At 36.1% G+C, this 21,824-nt stretch overlaps 1 protein-coding gene and 1 pseudogene across 2 annotated transcripts in view; one reads left to right on the top strand and one right to left on the bottom strand.

Moving 5' to 3' along the window:
* ROC4 (rotamase CYP 4) overlaps positions 1 to 21,824 on the bottom strand; it is a 258,310-nt gene that overhangs the window by 22,944 nt on the left and 213,542 nt on the right. The window lies entirely within an intron of this gene.
* The window catches only part of LOC114266577 (protein ABC transporter 1, mitochondrial pseudogene), a 156,485-nt pseudogene that overhangs the window by 10,852 nt on the left and 123,809 nt on the right, over positions 1 to 21,824 (top strand). The window lies entirely within an intron of this gene.

The following is a 21,824-nucleotide window of genomic DNA, read 5'->3' as shown; positions in this document are numbered from 1 at the left end:
TTTGCAAATTTTATTCCAAATACCCCCTAAGCTATAATTTCTTTCTAACCAAACAACCCACCTAGCTGCCAATACAAGTCAATTTAATATTTTTCTCTTTTTTATTTTTATTTTTTTGTTGTTTTGATTTGATTATTCACTAGGTGAGTGTTTTAGACAGTGAAAGTAAATGGATACAAATCTAACACATAATTTGCATAATTTTTTTTATGAAGATAATTAATTGCTAATCAATTAACTTCTTTATCTAATTATTTACTCCCTCAATGAATTTCATGAGTTACGTTATGAAATGAAATTTGCATATCACCAAGTATGATTTTATTTCCCCTAAAACAAAAGTTGTAATCATTACATCATTATTGAGCCATTATTATTCGTCAATACACTCGTTGCGATTTGCGCTTCTTGGCTCACTTATTTGAGTAAAAATCCATGCAGTTCTCTACTTTCTCTTCGCCTGATGAAAGAAAACAAAAACAACAAGAATAAAGGGGGGATATATTAAAAAGTGTAATACTATCCGTCATAAAATAAATATAATGAACAGTTTCATAAAATTAATTTAAGGGTGATTGCATAATATATGATAAACACTACAAACTAATTCAAGTATAAAAAATCTTCATGAAGGATTTTCATAATATTTTTTTCATAATGCCTAACAATATTGTATTAAAAAATCAATTGCCAATAATATACAATCGTCATCGGCATAAATATGATAGTTAATTAGAATCTATTAGATTTGTAGTTATGTACTAATAATAGAATTTACCATCCTGTATAATAGATTATTACTAAATAATTTGGTGATATTCCACATGTCGATAATGAGGTGTGTTAGAACTACTGTATAGATTTTTTTTTTCTTTTAATTAAAAGAGAGGAGAGATAAAAACTTACTAGGATTTTCTTTAGTACTAAAATGGGTGCGTAAAGAGGAAGCACAACCCAAAGTGCACAAGTCATGTGTATTTGGAGGAGGAGGAGCAGGAGCAGGATTGTTTGGTAGAAAGATGCAATCTTTGAAGCATTTGGCAGCACAAATCAACGAAGAAGTATTGGAAGATATGCAAGAAATATAGCATGCACCAAAACAAGCAGGGAAAGAAGGTCTGGGTTGTCTCGGTCCCATTACAATTGTTCCCATAATCAACCCTGCCATTACAACCATCACAACCTCCCTCATCATTCTCCCTCCCTCCATATTCTCTGTCTCTTTCTCAAAGCTTGATAGAAATATATATAATCCAAAACTGAAACTTGAAATCCTTTGTAGATCAAAGAAGGGTTTATATAGTACACATATAGGTAGATATAGTATGTAGACAGCTAAAATGATGATAATTATGTCTTTATTATGAGTTACGTTATGAAATAAAATTTGCATATAGGTTTGATTTTCTTGAAATATTTTCAATTGTATTTAGTTCTCCAATAAGTACCATTCTTTTTTCCAAAAATGATTTGTAAACATAAATTATATACTAAATATTTTATTAGAATGACATAATAATAATATTTTTTTAAATAATAAGTTACTTTGAGAATTTTTTAATTTAAAATAAAGGTGGGGTTTCTCTCCGATCCACATCTATACTAGAGGGTATTTTTTAGCTTTTTGATAATTTAATCATTTATTTTGTAAAATCTTTCGTATATATCATTCAAGGAAAAGAAAAAATAGTTGCATTTGATAATTATGGGTTGTTTATTTTATCACATTTGTTATGAAAAGAAAAAAAAAAGGGGTCTATTTTCAAAAGCACATTTGCCATTCAATTTTTGTTGTTGTTGGAAATAAACTTAATAAATTAAACATGTTACGATTATCGGATCTACTTAATTTATTTTAAAAAATGATATATATAAAGGGTACAACAAATAGTTCAGATTAGGAAACATGGTTAATGGTGGACCCGAACATCACCGAGTAGTTCAGATTCAGACTGGAGACAATTTGTTCTCTTTAAGTAAATTGACACAAATCTGACACATAATTTGCATAAATTTTTTTATAAAAATAATTAATTTCTAATCAATTAATTTCTTTATCTAATTATTTACTCCCTCAATGATTTCATGAGTTATGTTATGAAATGCAATTTGCATATCAGCATGTATAAGGTTTGATTTTGTTGGAATGTTTTCAATTGCATTTAGTTCTCTAGCTGGTACCATTATTTTTTTTCTTTTCTTTTTTTAAAAAAAATGATTTGTAAACATAAATTTTTTGTTAAATGTGTTATTAGAATGATATAATAATGACATTTATTAAAAGATAAAAAAATAATTTTAGTTTCTAAAATATGTACTAATTGTTATTTTAGTTCCTCAAGTTCTAATTTTGTTATTTGATCTTTGAAGTTACCAATTTTAGTCATTTTAATCACGAAGCTAACGTTTGTTTACTTGCTAACTTTAGCTAACTTTAGATCCATTTTGTGTGTGTCAATTTCTGATTACACTGCCAATCAAACACTCAGCTGGAGAACACTGGCAGAATAGACTAAACCCGAGCGACTTGCAACAGAAAGAAGAGATCCCGGCAATGGCTCGTCCACCCGGGGGCACTCCGACGATCAAGTCAATTATCTCTCAAAGATAGTAAAAGTGCTTAACTCACTATTCAGAGCATAAAAAGCATACCTTAGACCTATGGGGGTGCTTCTCTTTTATAGCAAACTCAATCCTAGTCTTAATAGAAGCCTAACTCCAATGGACTTAGGATTATTGCTAATCTTGGACTCCCAGTAGGATTAGAATAAACTCTCTAAGAGTCTTATCTTTATCCAAACTAAAGTCTTCTCCCATTCTAGGACTTTTGTCCCTTATCCGCTTATCTCGGATTCCGGTATTGCCACAGAATACCTCGGCAGTGCCCCAAATATCTCGGCAAACACGATCTGCCCACGTAGCACCTCGGCTAACAACCTCGGCCACATGGACTACCCAAAAAATATGTTCTCATAACTGCCCCTAGGTTCTATTACCTCGGCAAACTGAGGTGATGGAACCTATATTATCTCTTTCATCTAGCACATCGGCTAAGCTTGCTTCATCATTTATTGCCAAAGTCAGAACTCGTCGGCTCAATATGACCCAGACCTATAGTCTGCTTTCATCAAGGCTTTGGAACCAATAACCAAATTCGTTCAAGTTTTTCAACTGAAACTATCCTTCTAGCCGAGGTATTTGTTTAATTAAATGACGAACTTCAAGAGTTTCCTTCATGCGTATGAGCTGGCATGTACAATTTTTCAACCGTTTCTGCCACGCATCTTTCCTCTACTGAGCTGTGTCTGATATGCGTCATTAAGTCGCCTTGCATCTGCGTATTTGATCAAAATCTCTTCACTCTCTCCATCTTTTCACTTCTGCATCTTCGTTTTTGTTTAAACTCTCTCTTTCAAATCCTCTATTGCTGCTTTTGCGAAGCTGCTTGCAACCAGTTTCACTCTCCCCTCTGGCGAGGCTTCTGCTGTACTTCCTTACTTACGGCCACCGTATAATCCCGGCGAACTTTACTTCGGCTTCATTGTTTTACTTGTTCATGTCTTTTGATCATTTAACTTGTATCTTGAATTTTTACCATGTACTGAACATGTATTGTCTTTGTACCTTGTACTTTTTTGTTACTCAAACAATTTATTCTTCAATGTCAGGCCGAAAAGCCTTTTTTCCTTATCTGAATGCAATTTTTAACTTCTTCTTTTAAGTGTTTTGAATGTTTGCCCTCTTCTTAATGCCTTGTATAATTCCATACTTAGAATACAATTTGCATGTCTTCAACATACACCTTAACTATGCAATCTCCCCAGGTTAACATACCTTGGACAAAACTTCCGACCTTGCTTATCTCGATCTCGGTTTAACATTTGAAAACATTGTAACAAATATTTTCACAAGTGTTGCTTTTACTTCTTAAGACTTCTGTCTTCCATTATCTTCCAAGTCTTGGTAACACAGTCACCTCGGCACGTGTATAGATACTTCTTCCACTCATAATCTTGGATTTAATTTCAACTTGTAAATTTTCTCAAAATTTCAACAAGTGTTAAATCAATCTTCTTTCTTGGTTTAACTTCAACTTGTAAATTCTCTCAGAATTTCAACAAGTGTTAAACATGATCTCGGTTTAACTTCAACTTGTAAATTCTCTCAGAATTTCAACAAGTGTTAAATATGATCTCGGTTTAACTTCAACTTGTAAATTATCTCAGAATTTCAACAAGTGTTAAATCAATCTTCTTTCTCAGTTTAACTTCAACTTGTAAATTCTCTCAGAATTTCAACAAGTGTTAAACATGATCTCGGTTTAACTTCAACTTGTAAATTCTCTCGAAATTTCAACAAGTGTTAAACATGATCTCAGTTTAACTTCAACTTGTAAATTCTCTCAGAATTTCAACAAGTGTTAAACATGATCTCAGTTTAACTTCAACTTGTAAATTCTCTCGAAATTTCAACCAGTGTTAAACTGATTTTAGCATGTATATTCTACCTTGCCAAGAACCATTTTCTTTCTGCCCCATAATGTGAACCTAAGTTCCACTTGGGTTCTCATCAATCATGGGGTTTTTGACCTTGTTGCCGAGGTCAGATTCAAACAAAGACTGGCCGAGGTCACCAACTTCGGTCTCTTTGTTAATCTTGACTGGCATACACTTGGCTCCAATCTGTGTTTCAGCTGATATGCCCCATTTCCGGCAACCTTTCTCAGGATGAGTTCCCTATCCTTGAACTCTCTTGGGCTGACCCTCTTGTTTGTAAGCCCTAGCAAGTTGTTGCTGGTCTGCCTCCAGTCGATTTGCTGTTCTATCGCACATTGCAAGTGGATTTCAATAGCATTTTTACGTTTTTTTACATAGGCTTCAGCTTCCTTCTTCATGTAAGGTTGAAAGAATCCTTACGATATTGCTCTATGGACACGGGATCTGCCCTCTGCATGGCTTCCACATACTCTTTTGTGGACCTTATATAAAAATTCTTTAACTTAGGCCAAGCTTTTCTCTCATTGGACTTAATCATCTAGGCCGAGATCTCGTCTTCTGGGATCTAGGATCTGCTCACTTGGGTTGAGCTCTTGTCTTCTCGTATCTAGTGTTATCTTGGCTTCGCTTCAGCGAACCATTTCTCTTCTCTTGTTTGGACGCCTTTGTCCCCGGTGTGTCCTCCTCGGCTCTGGCATACTTTTCTATCCTGGCCATCAGCTCCTCCATGCTATTCGGCAATGTCTTTGCCAGTGATTTTTGAAGCGGGCAGTCATCCTTCAAGCCGTTTTTAAACGACACGACCGCCACCTCTTGGTTACATCCTGGTATTCGGTTGAATACCTCATAATACCTTTTGGCATAGGCCCTAAGGGTTTCATCATCACCGATCTTCAGGGCCATTAGGGCGTCCACTCTCAATGGCTGTAGCTTGTTTGTCACGAACCTGGCCACAAACATCTCGGCCAGGCCTTCCCAGGTTTTCACAGTTCTTTTCGGCAACTTATGAAACTAGTCCGATGCAATTTCTCTGAAGGATGAGGGGAACACCTTGCAGAGCAACGATTCATTCCTGGTGTACAACGCCATCGAGTTTAGGTACAAGCCAACATGAAAGTTGGGGTCCGACTTACCGTCGTAGATCTGGAATCTCGGCATGCTAAACCTCTTCGGGGCTTCGAATTTGTCCAATTCTACCGAGAACGGCGTTCTCGACTTGACTGGGGAGATTACCTCGGTATCTTGTTGCTTCTTCTGTAGGTGATCTCTCAAGTCCTCCTTGGTCTGCCCAAGAGCTCGGCTATCTCCTAACTTTAATCTTTTCGGTGCACTGTTCTCAGCTTCGTTGTGAGCCCTTTTTGATCTTTCTTCATTAGTTGTGTTGAAGCACAACTCCTGCCCTTGAACATGCCGATGTTCTTTGGGGTCTTCTTTCTTGGTGCGGTGTGTCCTTCGAGATTCTTCCCTTCTCGACCCTCCTCGCCTGACCTGCATTGAAGGCCGATGAGAGTGTTCTTCGCTCTTGGTGTGTTGGGGGACTGTAGGGACTGTTTTCTGCCCTCCCTTCTGGGCATTGGCCGCTGGAATCGGCGTATCCTGCAGCGGGAATTGTGGCTGCATGACGTTGTTTTGCATCATGAAATTGATGACTGATTGCAGGTCTGCTGTAGCGCCCTCAAAATAAACCCATAATAACATACATTCAAGATAAAGAAAAGAGATTTCATATTACAATCATCAGAGTATTTTTACAAAAGGTATTACATGTTGACAACAAAAGTAAATGCCCTACGAGCTTACAACTTTCAAAGTCAACACTTGGTTACAAAAAAGAGTACTAACTCTACACAAAATAAGCCCTTGGCTTGATATACATGTAATACAACAAAACAGCAAAAAAGAGTCCAACAGCCTCAAGCCTCCCAAGCTACGTCCTTGGAGGTGGCATATTATCTGTACCTGAAAATGATGTCCCATATAGGGTGAGCCAACGCCCAGTAGAGATATGCTAAACACAATATGAGCAATAACTAAAACATTAGCATTTGATAAATGTTTAACTCACATAAATCAATTCATAATCCATTTCAATTACATGACAAATGTATCTATGTTTCATTCCATTTTCCATTTCTTATCCAATTTCTCAATTCATAATTATGGCTCAGAACCTGGCCAAACAATTTAAATGAGATTTCATCTCATATCAACAGTACTTCCATTTCAATTGAGATAACAACTCAAATTAAACACTTCATACTTCACAATAGATACACATAATTGCTGTATCAATCTCAAATAAAACACTTCCGTACTTATATATGATACACAGATTTGCTGTATCAATACTTCAATAGATACACATATTTGATGTATCAATGGAGTCCATCCCCTATTTTCTCCCAAACAATATCCGGTTTAGGAGTCCATCCCCTATCTTCCCCTAAACCGTGGAGTACATCCACTATCTCCTCCCACACAATACAATGTATACAAACACATATCATATACATAATCAATCAATACATAAATTTGATGTATTATTCTAACTGTCATATTCGATGACATATTCAATTGATTAGTTTTAGTTCGTCTAATCATCATGCATTGTCCACAACAATCAAGATTATCCTCCACCGATAGCCTAAAGCAGTTATTTCTAAACAGATAATAAATGCCTCAACAGATATATATATTCAACATTTTCAAAGTGAGTGATTAATAAATCCAACTCCACCATTCTATCTCATAATGAGCCAAGTTCATTATTTCCAACTCAATTTCATATTTCCATAATAAATGTCATTAATTACATTAATGACCCAAATATACCCAATCATGACATTTCTCCCATTTTTCTCAATATTGACCCAAAGGCTCAAATATTATCAACAACATCAATAATCTTTTTTTAAGAATATAACATATCTCAAACCCTAACTTCCCAAATCAAACCATCTATACAAATAGCTCAACATCTATGTTAAAGTACATAAGAATGAGTAGTTATCCCTATCTCAAGTTTGGAGCTCAAAGAAAGAAGATGAAGAAATTCGAAGTGCTCCAAACCCCCAATATTTTCGGATCAAAATGAAGTCCTCGACAAACTCCACACTTTTTACAAAAGGCCAAAGGGCAGAAGGTCACTCTTACTAGATCAAACCCTAGAGAGAAGGTAAAGTTCTAGAGTGAGGTGCTCTCCAATGGTGGTTTTCGAAAAGTAAGAGAGAGAAAGGAAATCAAAAAGTGATCCAAAAAGGTGAAACTCAGACTGATATAAAAGTCGCCTTGCTTGAGCGTGGGAACCCCCGCTCGAGAGTCAGACACAGACTCACGCTCGAGTGTCAAAAGCGCCGCTCGAGTGTCAATTGCACACTTTCAGAAGTTTTGCAAGTGATGGTCCCCGCTCGAGTGTCAAACTCCCCGCTCGAGTGGAGGAACCAAAATCAAAGGTTCACGCTTGAGCGTCAAAACTCCAGCTCGAGTGTACGAAGACCTGCAGAGAAAAATACTGGGAGATGGAAATTCACGCTCGAGCGTCAAAACGCCCGCTCGAGCGGAGAAGCAACAACAAAGAGCCCGCTCGAGCGTTAAAAGCCCCGCTCGAGCGTGAAGGCCAAATTCTGGGCATCAACTCTAGGTTTCAAAGCATAACCAACGTGTTCCAAACCTGTCCAACACAACTCAAGACTCAAATACAAAGAGTAACGAATTAAAGGATGACAACATGACATATACAACAACCAACTCCACGGAACCTAAGTCCGGAGTACTGTTAAGCAGTGAAGGAAAAACCGGGATCGCTATAACTGCCAATTTATTCACCATCTCTTTCACCTTTTTGTCCCTCCGCAGGCATCTATCTTTCCATAGCTGGAGGTTGTCCTCATTGTAATACCCGTTTTGATCCGATTTCTTTGGTATGTCGTCCTTCTGGCCGACGTCTTTCTTTCCATGATTCTGGTCTCGAGTCTCCTCATTGCAACCATCTTCCTTCATGTTAGGGGCAACATGATTACCGTTCCCAACAGGGATTTCGTCCTCAACCTTATCCTTTTGTCCGTCACTGGCCATCTATTCTTCTTTCTTTCCCACAGACAGCGCCAAATTGTGTGTGTCAATTTCTGACCACACTGCCAATCAAGCACTCAGCTGGAGAACACTGACAGAATAGACTAAACCCAAGTGACCTGCAACAGAAAGAAGAGATCCCGGCGGTGGCTCATCCATCCGGGGGCACTCCGACGATCAAGTCAATTATCTCTCAAAGATAGCAAAAGTTCTTAACTCACTATTCAGAGCATAAAAAGCATACCTTAGACCCATGGGGGTGCCTCTCTTTTATAGCAAACTCAATCCTAGTCCCAATAGAAGCCTAACTCTAATGGACTTAGGATTACTGCTAATCTTGGACTCCCAGTAGGATTAGGATAAACTCTCTAAGAGTCTTATCTTTATCCAAACTGAAGTCTTCTCCCATTCTAGGACTCTTATCCCTTATCCGCTTATCTCGGATTCCGGTATTACCGCAGAATACCTCGGCAGTGCCCCAAATATCTCGGCAAACACGATCTGCCCACGTAGCACCCCGGCTAACAACCTCGGCCACGTGGACTATCCAAAAAATATGTCCCCACACATTTGATAATTATCGGCTGTTTATTTTATCACATTTGTTATGAAAAGAAAAAGAAATGGTCTATTTTCAAAAGCACATTTGTCATTCAATTTTTTTTTTTCTTCTTGTTGTTGTTGGAAATAAACTTAATAAATTAAACATGTTACGATTATCGGATCTACTTAATTTATTTTAAAAAATGATATATACAAAGGGTACAACAAATAGTTTAGATTAGGAAACGTGGTCAATGGTGGACCCGAACATCACCGAGTAGTTCAAATTTCAGACTGGAGACAATTTGTTTTCTTTAAGTAAATGGATATAAATCTAACACATAATTTGCATAATTTTTTTTATAGAGATAATTAATTGCTAATCAATTAATTTCTTTATCTAATTATTTACTCCCTCAATGATTTCATGAGTTACATTATGAAATGAAATTTGCATATCACCAAGTATGAGGTTTGATTTTGTTGGAATGTTTGCAATTGCATTTACTTCTCTAGCTGGTACAAATATTCTCATTTAAAAAAAAAAATGATTTGTAAACATAAATTTTATATTAAATGTGTTATTAGAATGATATAATAATGACATTTTTTAAAAGATTAAAAACAATTTTAGTCCCTAAAATACGTACTAATTGTTATTTTAGTTCCTCGAGTTCTAATTTTGTCATTTGATCTTTGAAGTTACCAATTTTAGTCATTTTCACCATGAAGCTAACGTTTGTTTACTTGCTAACTTTAGCTAACTTTAGATCCATTTGACAATTATGGGCTGTTTATTTTATCACATTTGTTATGAAAAGAAAAAAAAAAGGGTCTATTTTCAAAAGCACATTTGTCATTCAATTTTTGTTGTTGTTGTTGTTGTTGTTGGAAATAAACTTAATAAATTAAACATTTTACGATTATCAAATCTACTTAATTTATTTGAAAAAATGATATATACAAAGGGTACAACAAATAGTTTAGATTAGGAAACATGGTCAGTGGTGGACCCAAAACATCACTGAGTAGTTCAGATTTCAGACCGGAGACAATTTGTTCTTTTTAAGTAAATGGATACAAATCTAACACATAATTTGCATAGTTTTTTTTATGAAGATAATTAATTGCTAATCAATTAGCTTCTTTATCTAATTATTTACTCCATCAATGATTTCATGAGTTACGTTATGAAATGAGATTTGCATATCACCAAGTATGATTTTATTTCCCCTAAAACAAAAGTTGTAATCATTACATCATTATTGAGCAATTATTATTCGTCGATACACTCGTTGCGATTTGTGCTTCTTCGCTCACTTATTTGAGCAAAAATCCACGCAGTTCTCTACTTTCTCCTCACCTGATGAAAGAAAACAAAAACAACAAGAACAAAGGGGGATATATTAAAAAGTGAAATACTATCCGTCATAAAATAAATGTCATGAACAGTTTCATAAAATTAATTTAAGGGTGATTGCATAATATATGATAAAACACTACAAACTAATTCAAGCATAGAAAATCTTCATGAAGGATTTTCATGATATTTTTTTCATAATGCCTAACAATATTGTATTAAAAAATCAATTGCCAATAATATACAATCGTCATTGGCATAAATGTGATAGTTAATTAGACTCTATTAGATTTGTAGTTATGTACAAATAATATAATTTACCATCCTATATAATAAATTATTACTAAATAGTTTGGTGATATTCCACATGTTGATAATGAGGTGTGTTAGAACTACTATATAGATTTTTTTTTAATTTTTTTTTATTAAAAGAGATGAGAGATAAAAACTTATTAAGGTTTTCTTTAGTACTAAAATGGGTGCATAAAGAGGAAGCACAACCCAAAGTGCACAAGTCATGTGTATTTGGAGGAGGAGGAGCAGGATTGTTTGGTGAAAAGATGCAATCTTTGAAGCATTTGACATCACGAATCAACGAAGAAGTATAGGAAGAGATGCAAGAAATATAGCATGCATCAAAACAAATAGGGAAAGAAGGTCTGGGTTGTCCCGGTCCCATTACAATTCTTCCCATAATCAACCCTGCCATTACAACCATCACAACCTCCCTCATCATTCTCCCTCCCTTCATATTCTCTGTCTCTCTCTCAAAGCTTGATAGAAATATATATAATCCAAAACTGAAACTTGAAATCCTTTGTAGATCAAAGAAGGGTTTATATAGTACACATACAGGTAGATATAGTATGTAGACAGCTAAAATGATGACAATTATGTCTTTATTATTAGTTACGTTATGAAATAAAATTTGCATATAAGTTTGATTTTCTTGAAATGTTTTCAATTGTATTTAGTTCTCTAGTAAATACCATTCTTTTTTCCAAAAATGATTTGTAAACATAAATTATATACTTAATATTTTATTAGAATGACATAATAATAATATTTTTTAAATAATAAGTTACTTTGAGAATCTTTTAATTTAAAATAAAGGTGGGGTTTCTCTCCGGTCCACATCTATACTGGAGGGTATTTCTGAGCTTTTCGATAATTTAATCCTTTATTTTGTAAAATCTTTCGTATCTATCATTCAAGGAAAAGAAAAAATAGATGCATTTGATAATTATGGGTTGTTTATTTTATCACATTTGTTATGAAAAGAAAAAAAAAATGGTCTATTTTCAAAAATACATTTGTCATTCAATTTTTTGTATTGTTGTTGTTGTTGGAAATAAACTTAATAAATTAAACATGTTATGATTATCGGATCCACTTAATTTATTTTAAAAAATGATATATACAAAGGGTACAACAAATAGTTCAGATTAGGAAACATGGTTAGTGGTGGACCAGAACATCGCCAAATAGTTCAGATTTTAGACTGGAGACAATTTGTTCTCTTTAAGTAAATGGATACAAATCGAACACATAATTTGCATAAATTTTTTTATAAAAATAATTAATTGCTAATCAGTTAATTTCTTTATCTAATTATTTACTACCTCAATGATTTCATGAGTTATGTTATGAAATGCAATTTGCATATCACCAAGTATGAGGTTTGCTTTTATTGGAATGTTTTCAATTGCATTTAGTTCTCTGGCTGGTACCATTCTTTTTTCTTTTCTTTTAAAAAAAAAAAAATGATTTGTAAACATAAATTTTATATTAAATGTATTGAATGATATAATAATGAAATTTATTAAAAGATCAAAAACAATTTTAGTCCCTAAAATATGTACTAATTGTTATTTTAGTTCCTCAAGTTCTAATTTTGTCATTTGATCTTTGAAGTTACCAATTTTTGTCATTTTAATCACGAAGCTAACGTTTGTTTACTTGCTAACTTCAGCTAACTTTAGATCCATTTGATAATTATCGGTTGTTTATTTTATCACATTTGTTATGAAAAGAAAAAAAAAAGGCCTATTTTCAAAAGCACTTTTGTCATTCAATTTTATTTATTTATTTATTTATTTATTTATTTATTTTTTTTGTTGTTGTTGTTGGAAATAAACTTAATAAATTAAACATGTTACGATTATCGGATCTACTTAATTTATTTAAAAAAATGATATATACAAATGATACAACAAATAGTTCAGATTAGGAAATATGGTCAGTGGTGGACCCGAACATCACCGAGTAGTTCAGATTTCATACTGGAGACAATTTGTTCTCCTTAAGTAAATGGATACAAATCTAACACATAATTTGCATAATTTTTTTTATAAAGATAATTAATTTCTAATCAATTAATTTCTTTATCTAATTTTAGAATTTACCATCACCTACCACCACTACCACCTCACCTACTCCACTAAACCTAACCCACTACACCACTACCACCTCACCTACTCCACTAAACCTAACCCACTACACCACTATCACCATCCACTACACACCATCCACTACACCTACATCTATATAAGGAACCATTTGTAATAGACAGGAAATGTATCAATTCATCAATCAATATAAATCAATTAATAATACAATTCTCTATTTCTCTTTATACATTAAATTTCTACATGGTATCAGAGCAAGGTTAAGCACTTAGTATTTTTCGTTTCACCGGCGGGCGGCAACCTCGCCTTGGCCGCCCGTCGGACCTCAACCTATTCCGCTTATTTTCTACACATACCTTCCCATCACTGCCTAAATCCTCTCTCTTGAGGCCAATGTGAATTCCTCTTCTTCATAATCTGCACTAACTGTGGCATCTTTTCCTGGGGCAAACTCTGCAACCCAACACTCAATCTATGCTTCTCCTCCATGCTCATTTGCCTCTTGTTAGGATCCTTCGCCTTCGGCTTTGGTTTGGGCTTCGCCACAGCCTTGAGCTTCACTGCAGCTTTCAGCTTCACTGCAGCCTTCGGTTTCAAAGCAGCTTTTGTCTTAGCCGGAGCCTTCTTTTCCTTTTTCGCTTTTACAGCCTTCGGCTTTGCAGCAGCCTTCGGCTTTGCTTCCCTCTGGTGGCTCCCCAGGTTCCACCTGAGCTGCATGATTCATTTATAGCTGCAATTGATAAGGGAAGTATTAGAACAATGCCCAATAGAAGTATGCCAGCTGCTCCTTACCCTACTCCTGGAGCACTATTAATAGGTGATGCTTTCAACATGCGTCATCCTTTAACTGGTGGAGGAATGACTGGAGCCCTATATAAGGTGTTTTGTGCATCTCCTGATCAAGCAAGGAAGGAAATGCGTGAAGCATGTTTTGATTATTTGAGCCTTGGAGGTGTGTGTTCAACAGGACCAGTGGCTTTACTCTCTGGTCTAAATCCTAGCCCATTGAACTTGATACTCCATTTCTTTGCTATAGCCATATATGGTGTTGGCCGTCTCTTGCTACCATTTCCTTCCCCTAAGCGCCTGTGGATAGCAGCTAGATTATTTTTGGGTGCATCGGCTATCATTTTTCCCCTCTTTCTCTCACATGGGCTTGTCCCCTCTCTCTCCTCCGTTTGATTTCAAAATCCATTATTTTTATTTATTTTCTCCAAACCACTTTCCTTATTTCCCCCATCTTTCATTTTGATTTCAAATATATTTTTATTATTTCTTTCTTTATTTTTCTTTCACATTATTTTTTAATCTTTTTCAAATTCCATTCATACCATATAGCTTTGCACACCAAACCATCTTTTATTCATCTCAGGGATCAACCTCGATCACATTTTTAACAAAAAAAAAAAAAAAAAAAACAACCACAACAACACAAACCACAACACCACAAGATTTGTTTTCTTTTCTGCAGACGGCCACCCACCGACCTCACTTTTTCGCCTATTCCGCCGGTCTTTTCTTCTTGCCTCCGTCCTGGGCGGCCCTTGACGGTGTTGCCTCCGTGTTTCCCACTCCACTGGGCATGATCACTACTCCCTGCTCCTCCACTGCAGCATATGGCGGCCCTCCAAATCGGAACATCACGGTGGCCTTCCGCTTCAGCTCCTTGTTTTCTGCCCTTAGCACGCTTATCTCTGCTCGCGCATCCTTATACATGCGTTGGAGCAGAGCCAGCTGGGAGTTTAACTGCTGCACCTCATTTGTCCTACTCTGCAGCCGGTTCGACAAATTTGTGACCGCCGTCATGCTTTCCACACATGCCTTCAAAGTATACTGATTGGCCTCCACATCTGACTGCACTGCCATTCTTTGCTCCACCGACCGCATCGGAAAGTTCAACGGAGCAAACTCCGGGGCGCTTGGTTGAGTTTCCAGTGCCACCGCACCAGTTCTCTCTCTCGTTGACTCGTTGAGGTCGGGAAAGAGGGTGAGCAGCCCGCGGGAAGACGATGAAGCCATTTTCTAGGCACCAGAGTGTTACACAGTATCTCTCTCAGAATTCTCTCTCAGAAAACAGAGTGTTACAGAATCTCTCTCAGAAATCTCTCTCAGAATATCTCTCGCAATTTTTTTGCCTCAGCCTCAGCCTCTGTCTTATAGCTGAGGCAGCCACGCGCATCGCGCGCCTCTTACCACCAGCCGACAAACGGGCACGCAAGCCAAGGCGCCCACGTGCCTCGCCATCATGTCCGGTACACCTTTTGATAAAATGGGCACGCCTTTTGAGGGCACGCCTTTTTAAAAAATTGGGCACACCTTTTGAGGGTGCGTCCTTTCAAGGGTCCGACAAGACTCTGTAAACTGTCCCGACATAGATTCCGGTTAGTTTCTACAAGGGTCCGACAAGACTCTGTAAACTGTCCCGACATTAGTTTCTACAAGGGTCCGACAAGACTCTGTAAACTGTCCCGACATAGATTCCGGTTAGTTTCTACAAGGGTCCGACAAGACTCTGTAAACTGTCCCGACATTGTTTCCGGTTAATTTCTACAAGGGTCCGACAAGACTCTGTAAACTGTCCCGACATTGATTCCGGTTAGCTCCTTCATGGGTCCGACAAGACTCTGTAAACTGTCCCGACATTGATTCCGGTTAGTTTCTACAAGGGTCCAGCAAGACTCCGTAAACTGTCACCACAACTGTCACAACATTGTCTGCTACAACAGTCCGACATGACCCCATAAACTGTCTTCTACATCGGTCTGACACCGCCATCCAGTGTCCTCTACAACGTTATGACACCACCATCCAGTGTCTTCACCAACGGTCTGACACGACCATACAGTGTCTCCTATCCTTTTTTTATGTATTTTCTTGTTTTGTTCCTCTCTTCAAACTCAAGTTGGTTAGTTTCTATCCTCCTTGAGTTTGCGGGGGGCTGTTAGAATTTACCATCACCTACCACCACTACCACCTCACCTACTCCACTAAACCTAACCCACTACACCACTACCACCTCACCTACTCCACTAAACCTAACCCACTACACCACTATCACCATCCACTACACACCATCCACTACACCTACATCTATATAATGAACCATTTGTAATAGACAGGAAATGTATCAATTCATCAATCAATATAAATCAATCAATAATACAATTCTCTATTTCTCTTTATACATTAAATTTCTACAAATTATTTACTCCCTCAATAATTTCATGAGTTATGTTATGAAATGAAATTTGCATATCACCAAGTATGAGGTTTGATTTTGTTGAAATGTTTTCAATTGCATTTAGTCTCTAGCCGGTACCATTCCTTTTTAAAAAAAAAAAAAAAAAAGATTTGTAAACATAAATTTTATATTAAATGTGTTATTAGAATGATATAATAATGACATTTTTTAAAAGATAAAAAACAATTATAGTCCTGAAATATGTATTAATTGTTATTTTAGTTCCTCAAGTTCTAATTTTGTCATTTGATCTTTGAAGTTACCAATTTTTGTCATTTTAATCATGAAGCTAACGTATGTTTACTTGCTAACTTTAGCTAACTTTAGATCCATTTGATAATTATGGGTTGCTTATTTTATCACATTTGTTTTGAAAAGAAAAAAAAAATGGTCTATTTTCAAAAGCACATTTGTCATTCAATTTATTTATTTTTGTTCTTGTTGTTGTTTTTGTTGGAAATAAACTTAATAAATCAAACATGTTACGGTTATCGGATCTACTGAATTTATTTTAAAAAATGATATATACCAAGGGTACAACAAATAGTTCAGATTAGGAAACGTGGTTAGTGGTGGACCCGAACATCACCGAGTAGTTCAGATTTTAGACTGGAGACAATTTGTTCTATTTAAGTAAATTGATACAAATCTAACACATAATTTGCATATTTTTTTTATAAAGATAATTAATTGCTAATCAATTAACTTTTTTATCGAATTATTTACTCCCTCAATGATTTCATGAGTTACGTTAGGAAATGAAATTTTCATATCACCAAGTATGATGTTTGATTTTGTTGGAATGTTGTCAATTGCATTTTGTTCTCTAGCTGGTACCATTCTTTTTTTGTAAAAAAAAAAATGATTTGTAAACATAAATTTTATATTAAATGTGTTATTAGATTAAAATAATAATGACATTTTATAGCGATCCCGGTTTTGTAAACCTAGATATTTTCATTTTGTATAAATGGTGGGGTTTGGGAAGATTTTGGTAAAAGTTAAGGTTTGGGTTCTAAACTAAAGGGGGGGTTTTTCATGTTGATTTACAAAGTAACCTTGGGGGCTTGTGGATGAGGTTCTTTATTGTTGAAGTGGTGAGATTTGGATCTACGGGTTGATATTTTGGAAAAAAAGAGAAATTTTGCTTTAAGTTGAGTTGAAATAACTATTTATGTAAATAATGAAATTGGTTTGGAAATTATGAAATTTGGGGAAATGTGATTGAATGGTGTAGTTTGGTTTGATAAATCACACACCTATGGAATTTGATAAATTATCTATTGATAGATTTATTTATCTGTTTAGATATATTTGTTTTGGGCTATCGTTGGAGGATAACTTTGATTGTTGTAGAAACTGCATGATAATTAGGATGATTGTAATGTCCTCAAAATAATACATAATCCCATCATTTAACAGTTCTATTCTCATGATAGATAATCACATTTCCATACGTACATCAGAGTTAATATTATAAAAGGGTATTTCATATATATTCCCAAATGTTTACAAAAATAATAGAACGTCCTGAGGCTTACATCTTTCCAAGTATTACTTGGTTACACAAAAGAAGAGTTCTAACTCTTTTACAAGTAAAGCCCTCAGCTTAGATTTACATTTAAGTACAAATATAGGCAAAACAACAAAATGAAGCCTTTAGCTCCAAAACCTCCCAAGCTATACCCTTGGAGATGGTATATCGCCTGTACCTAAAAAATGGTGTCCCAAGTAGGGTGAGCCAAAACCCAATAGAGATATGCTAAACCAAATATGAGAAATAACTAAAACATTAGTATCTGATAAATGTTCACCACATGTACATCGCTTTACCCCGTTTCTATAACCCGTCAACATTGATATTCATCTTTCAATCCGGTTTCATTTCTATTTCCAATTCACTTTATTGACATGGGTCATTTATCCAAGTAATTCAAATGAGACTACAACTCATAAAGACAACACTTCAATTCATCAACAATTCAAAATGAGACTACAACTCATAATATCAACACTTCAACTCATCAACATTATTCAGATGTATACAAGGTTTCGGGACTTTCACCCTGGATACTCCGGCCAACTTAATTATCAATGGAGTCCATCCCCTATCTCCTCCCAAACAAAGATATATATGCAATGTATTTAAAAACATTACCATATACAATGATTAATTAGTGCACATATTCAATGTGTTATTCCAACTGTCATATTCAATGACATATTCCAATTGATTAGTTTCAGTTTACCTAATCATCATGCAACTCTACAACAATCATGGCTATCCTCTACCGATAGCCCAAAACAATTATTTCTAAACAGATAATTAAATTTATCAAACAGATAAATTAATACATTTTTCACAGGTACACGAGTTTCAATCCAACTATACCAATTTATTACATTTTTCCCAAATTTCATCATTTTCAACTCAATTATGCATTCCCATAATTAATTTCATTATTTTTACAAATAATTTATTCAATCCCAATTAGGGCATTTTCCCATTTTTCTCAAATAACACTTCTAAGGCTCAATTTCATCAATTGTACACCCATAACCCCATTTTAAAACCTCACATTCGCAATAGAGTCCAAAACCAAGAACTCTTTTATAATCTCAAATCAAACCCTAACTTTCCAAATTCCTACATTTATACAAATGCCCAACATTTATGTTAAAATTCATAAAAATGAGTAGATTATCCCTACCTCAAGCTAGAGGAAACGAGCAAAAATTCAAATTTTCAATTTTGACGAATTTTGATCTCTACCGATCAAAATGTTGTTCTCACCAAGCTCTTCACTTTGGATTTATACAATTTTTTGTAATCAACATAATTGTATCATGTGAGCATCATAAATATGAGGCAGTATATATTTCATTGAGTTCATATCTAGTTTTCAAATTCTGCAGGACTCCAGGTTCATGCAAATAAGATAGTTTAGTCATATCGTCAACTCCAGCAGCAGAAGCTTCCGTATCCTATCGGATATAATTTTGATAACTTTGCAACAATCTTCTTCCCATTGGCAATCTCGATCTCAGCTTCTGCTGCATTAATTTTCACTACTTGTCCATCGATCCAAGCTTCTACTGGGTCCTCAACCCGCGTAAAGATCCTCTAGAGTGAAATCCTACAATGATCTGGTAGAGTGAATTGGTAAGGGTGCGACACCTATCCTATTAATAGAACGAAGGGCTAAGATCACTTCTTTACCAAAATGACGTGGTTTTGGTGATGAAAACCCAAACAGCAAAAAAGAAAGAACAGAAAAGAAATAAGAAGAAGAAAGAGAAGAGCAGCAACAACACGAACCTAAGAGAAATCGCCGGCGACCCATCAAAAGAAGAAAGTCCTATTTCTACCCCTCCAAAGTAATGAATCAATATATATATTATAATCATGTGGAAACAATAAATTTAATTTTTATACTGAAAATTGGTGATAATTTATGATGATACAATACCCAGTAAGAAATCCAAATAGCTTGAATGAAGTGATTACCAGAAAGAGATAGAGAGAGAGTGAGAGATTGATTACCAGAAAGAAACCCAAATAGCTTGAATGAAGGGAAGAGTCTTTTGAAGCATAAATGCTTTATTATTAGTAGAAAATTTTTATTTCCTTTTTGTTTTCAGTTAATTACCTCATCAAATTCTTATAAACGATAATAAATTTTAGCACTTCCGATCAACATTTTTTTCCCTAGAATATTTACAAGTTTAATAGAAATATTTTTGAAAATAGAGATATGCAAGGAAAGGTTATGATTGAAGGTGAATTTTGAAGGGAGAAAAATGAGTTAAATCAGTGAAGAAACCCCAAGACAAAATTTCAAGCATTGAAACCATTTAGACTTTCAAGTGCAGAGAGAGAGAGAGAGAGAGAGCAAAAAGGGTATCCTAGATCTTGCACGATGGTCCAAGAGAAGGAGCGGCTGGCGTCGACGGGAGTCGGCAGGCGACAGGGCGTCGGAAGCGTTGGGAGGCAGAGTCGTCAGCTAGAGGGAATTTTAAAATCTGAATTTTTTTTTTTTTTTTCAAATTTTGCATCTCAGCCCTTGGAAGTTAAGTGGGACAGGTGTCAGCCATCCATGCATCACTGTAGGAAATCATTGTAGGATTTTACTCTAGAGGATCCTTACGCTCTCAGAGGACCCAGACATGAGAACCTACAATAATATTTACTGGGGTGCCCATTTCGAGCTCCAACCCAAACCTCAGCCAAAAATGAAAGAAGACCAAACCCAGTCAGCACTAGTCATTGAAGCCCAGCCTTCTATTAATAGACCCAGTTTCCACAAACCATGACTTAATATTCTTCAAACTCAAAAGGACGGATATCAAGAGGAAATGGTATAAGGCAATGGGCTGGCAACACAAAATCTCACCAACTGACTAAACTATGGCAACACAAAATCCCAATTACCTAGTTTGTCCCCCCCACAATGCACCTCTTTGGTGGAAAGCTCAGATGAGTAGGGAAGAACAAAGTTGACAGTGAACTTGGTGGGGATCGAAGATGGGGTCGGAGGACGAGGGGTCATGAAGGCGAGAGGGGTCTTCGGGGGTTCGATGTTGGGGATCACTTTCCTCCACGCCTCCACGAAAGTCTCGTCGGACGTCGATGCCGCCGGTAAATCAGTGGAGAAGAGCCGAGCCCCGGCGGCTTCGTCGCAAGAGGCAAAGGTGGATCTGGAGAAAATGCAAATGGTGATTTGGCGGAGCATGGTGGGGTTTGGGATCGCTCGGCTCGCAAGGTCGGAGAGGATGCAAATGAATTGGGGGAAAGGGGTCTCTTTCTCTCTAAATTAACTCTGGTGTGTATGCTTCTCTTTCTTTCTCAAATATGCTCAAAAACAAAACCCGACCCTCACCCCATTACACAAATCCCATTTTTTTTTATTCCTTTTTCGTTCCCTCAGTGCATAGTCCACCAACTCTCTCTCTCTCTCTAACATAATAATTCTCCACCCACACAAATGAACCCCTCCACCGAATTGAACACTCAGAGAGGGAGATATATTGTATTTTAAAAAAAAACATTTTCCACCTACCAAACTCCCTTTAACCGAATAACCTTTAACATCCACTTTGCACTAACTCATTATAAAAAAAAAAACAAATCCTCCACCACAAAAATCATCATCAGAAAGTATTTCCTACCTTTATTTTATTTTATTTTTTTTTTTTGAGTCATTACAATGATTGAAACTAATCAATTGAATTATGTCATTGAATATGACGATTTGATTAAACCATTTGTGGGAGTCGAATATTTTGGCAATGTCGAGAAGAGCGTACTCTGCGGAACAAACACTATTTAGCGTTACCCGGCGCGCTTAGGAGGCCGAATATAATAGATAGGCCGGATAAGCGTAAATCCATGGAGCCGAATATGAGAGAGGACAATAAGTAACGAGTAGGCCCTGGCCCCGAGGCCCAGTAAACGAGTATAAATACAGGAACTACAGAGAAGGGTAGGGATCTCTCCTTGTTTAACTTAAAATACAAGTAACCTAGAGTTTGAGACTGACTTGTCCGTCGGAGTGCTAATTACGGCACCCACGTCGGAGTGTTTATTTCCTTTCAGGTAACTATCTGAGGAACCCAAGCGTCTCCCAGGATCCGAAGGGTATTTCCAAACCATTTCCCCACAATTGGCGCCGTCTGTAGGAATACTCGAATACATCTATGGAAGG

This window comes from Camellia sinensis, chromosome 12 (genome assembly GCF_055761805.1).
Source record: "Camellia sinensis isolate YWXY chromosome 12, ASM5576180v1, whole genome shotgun sequence".
Classification (NCBI taxonomy): domain Eukaryota; kingdom Viridiplantae; phylum Streptophyta; class Magnoliopsida; order Ericales; family Theaceae; genus Camellia; species Camellia sinensis.
The sequence above is the reverse complement of the archived record's forward strand: the minus strand, read 5'-3'. Positions and strand labels throughout refer to the sequence as shown.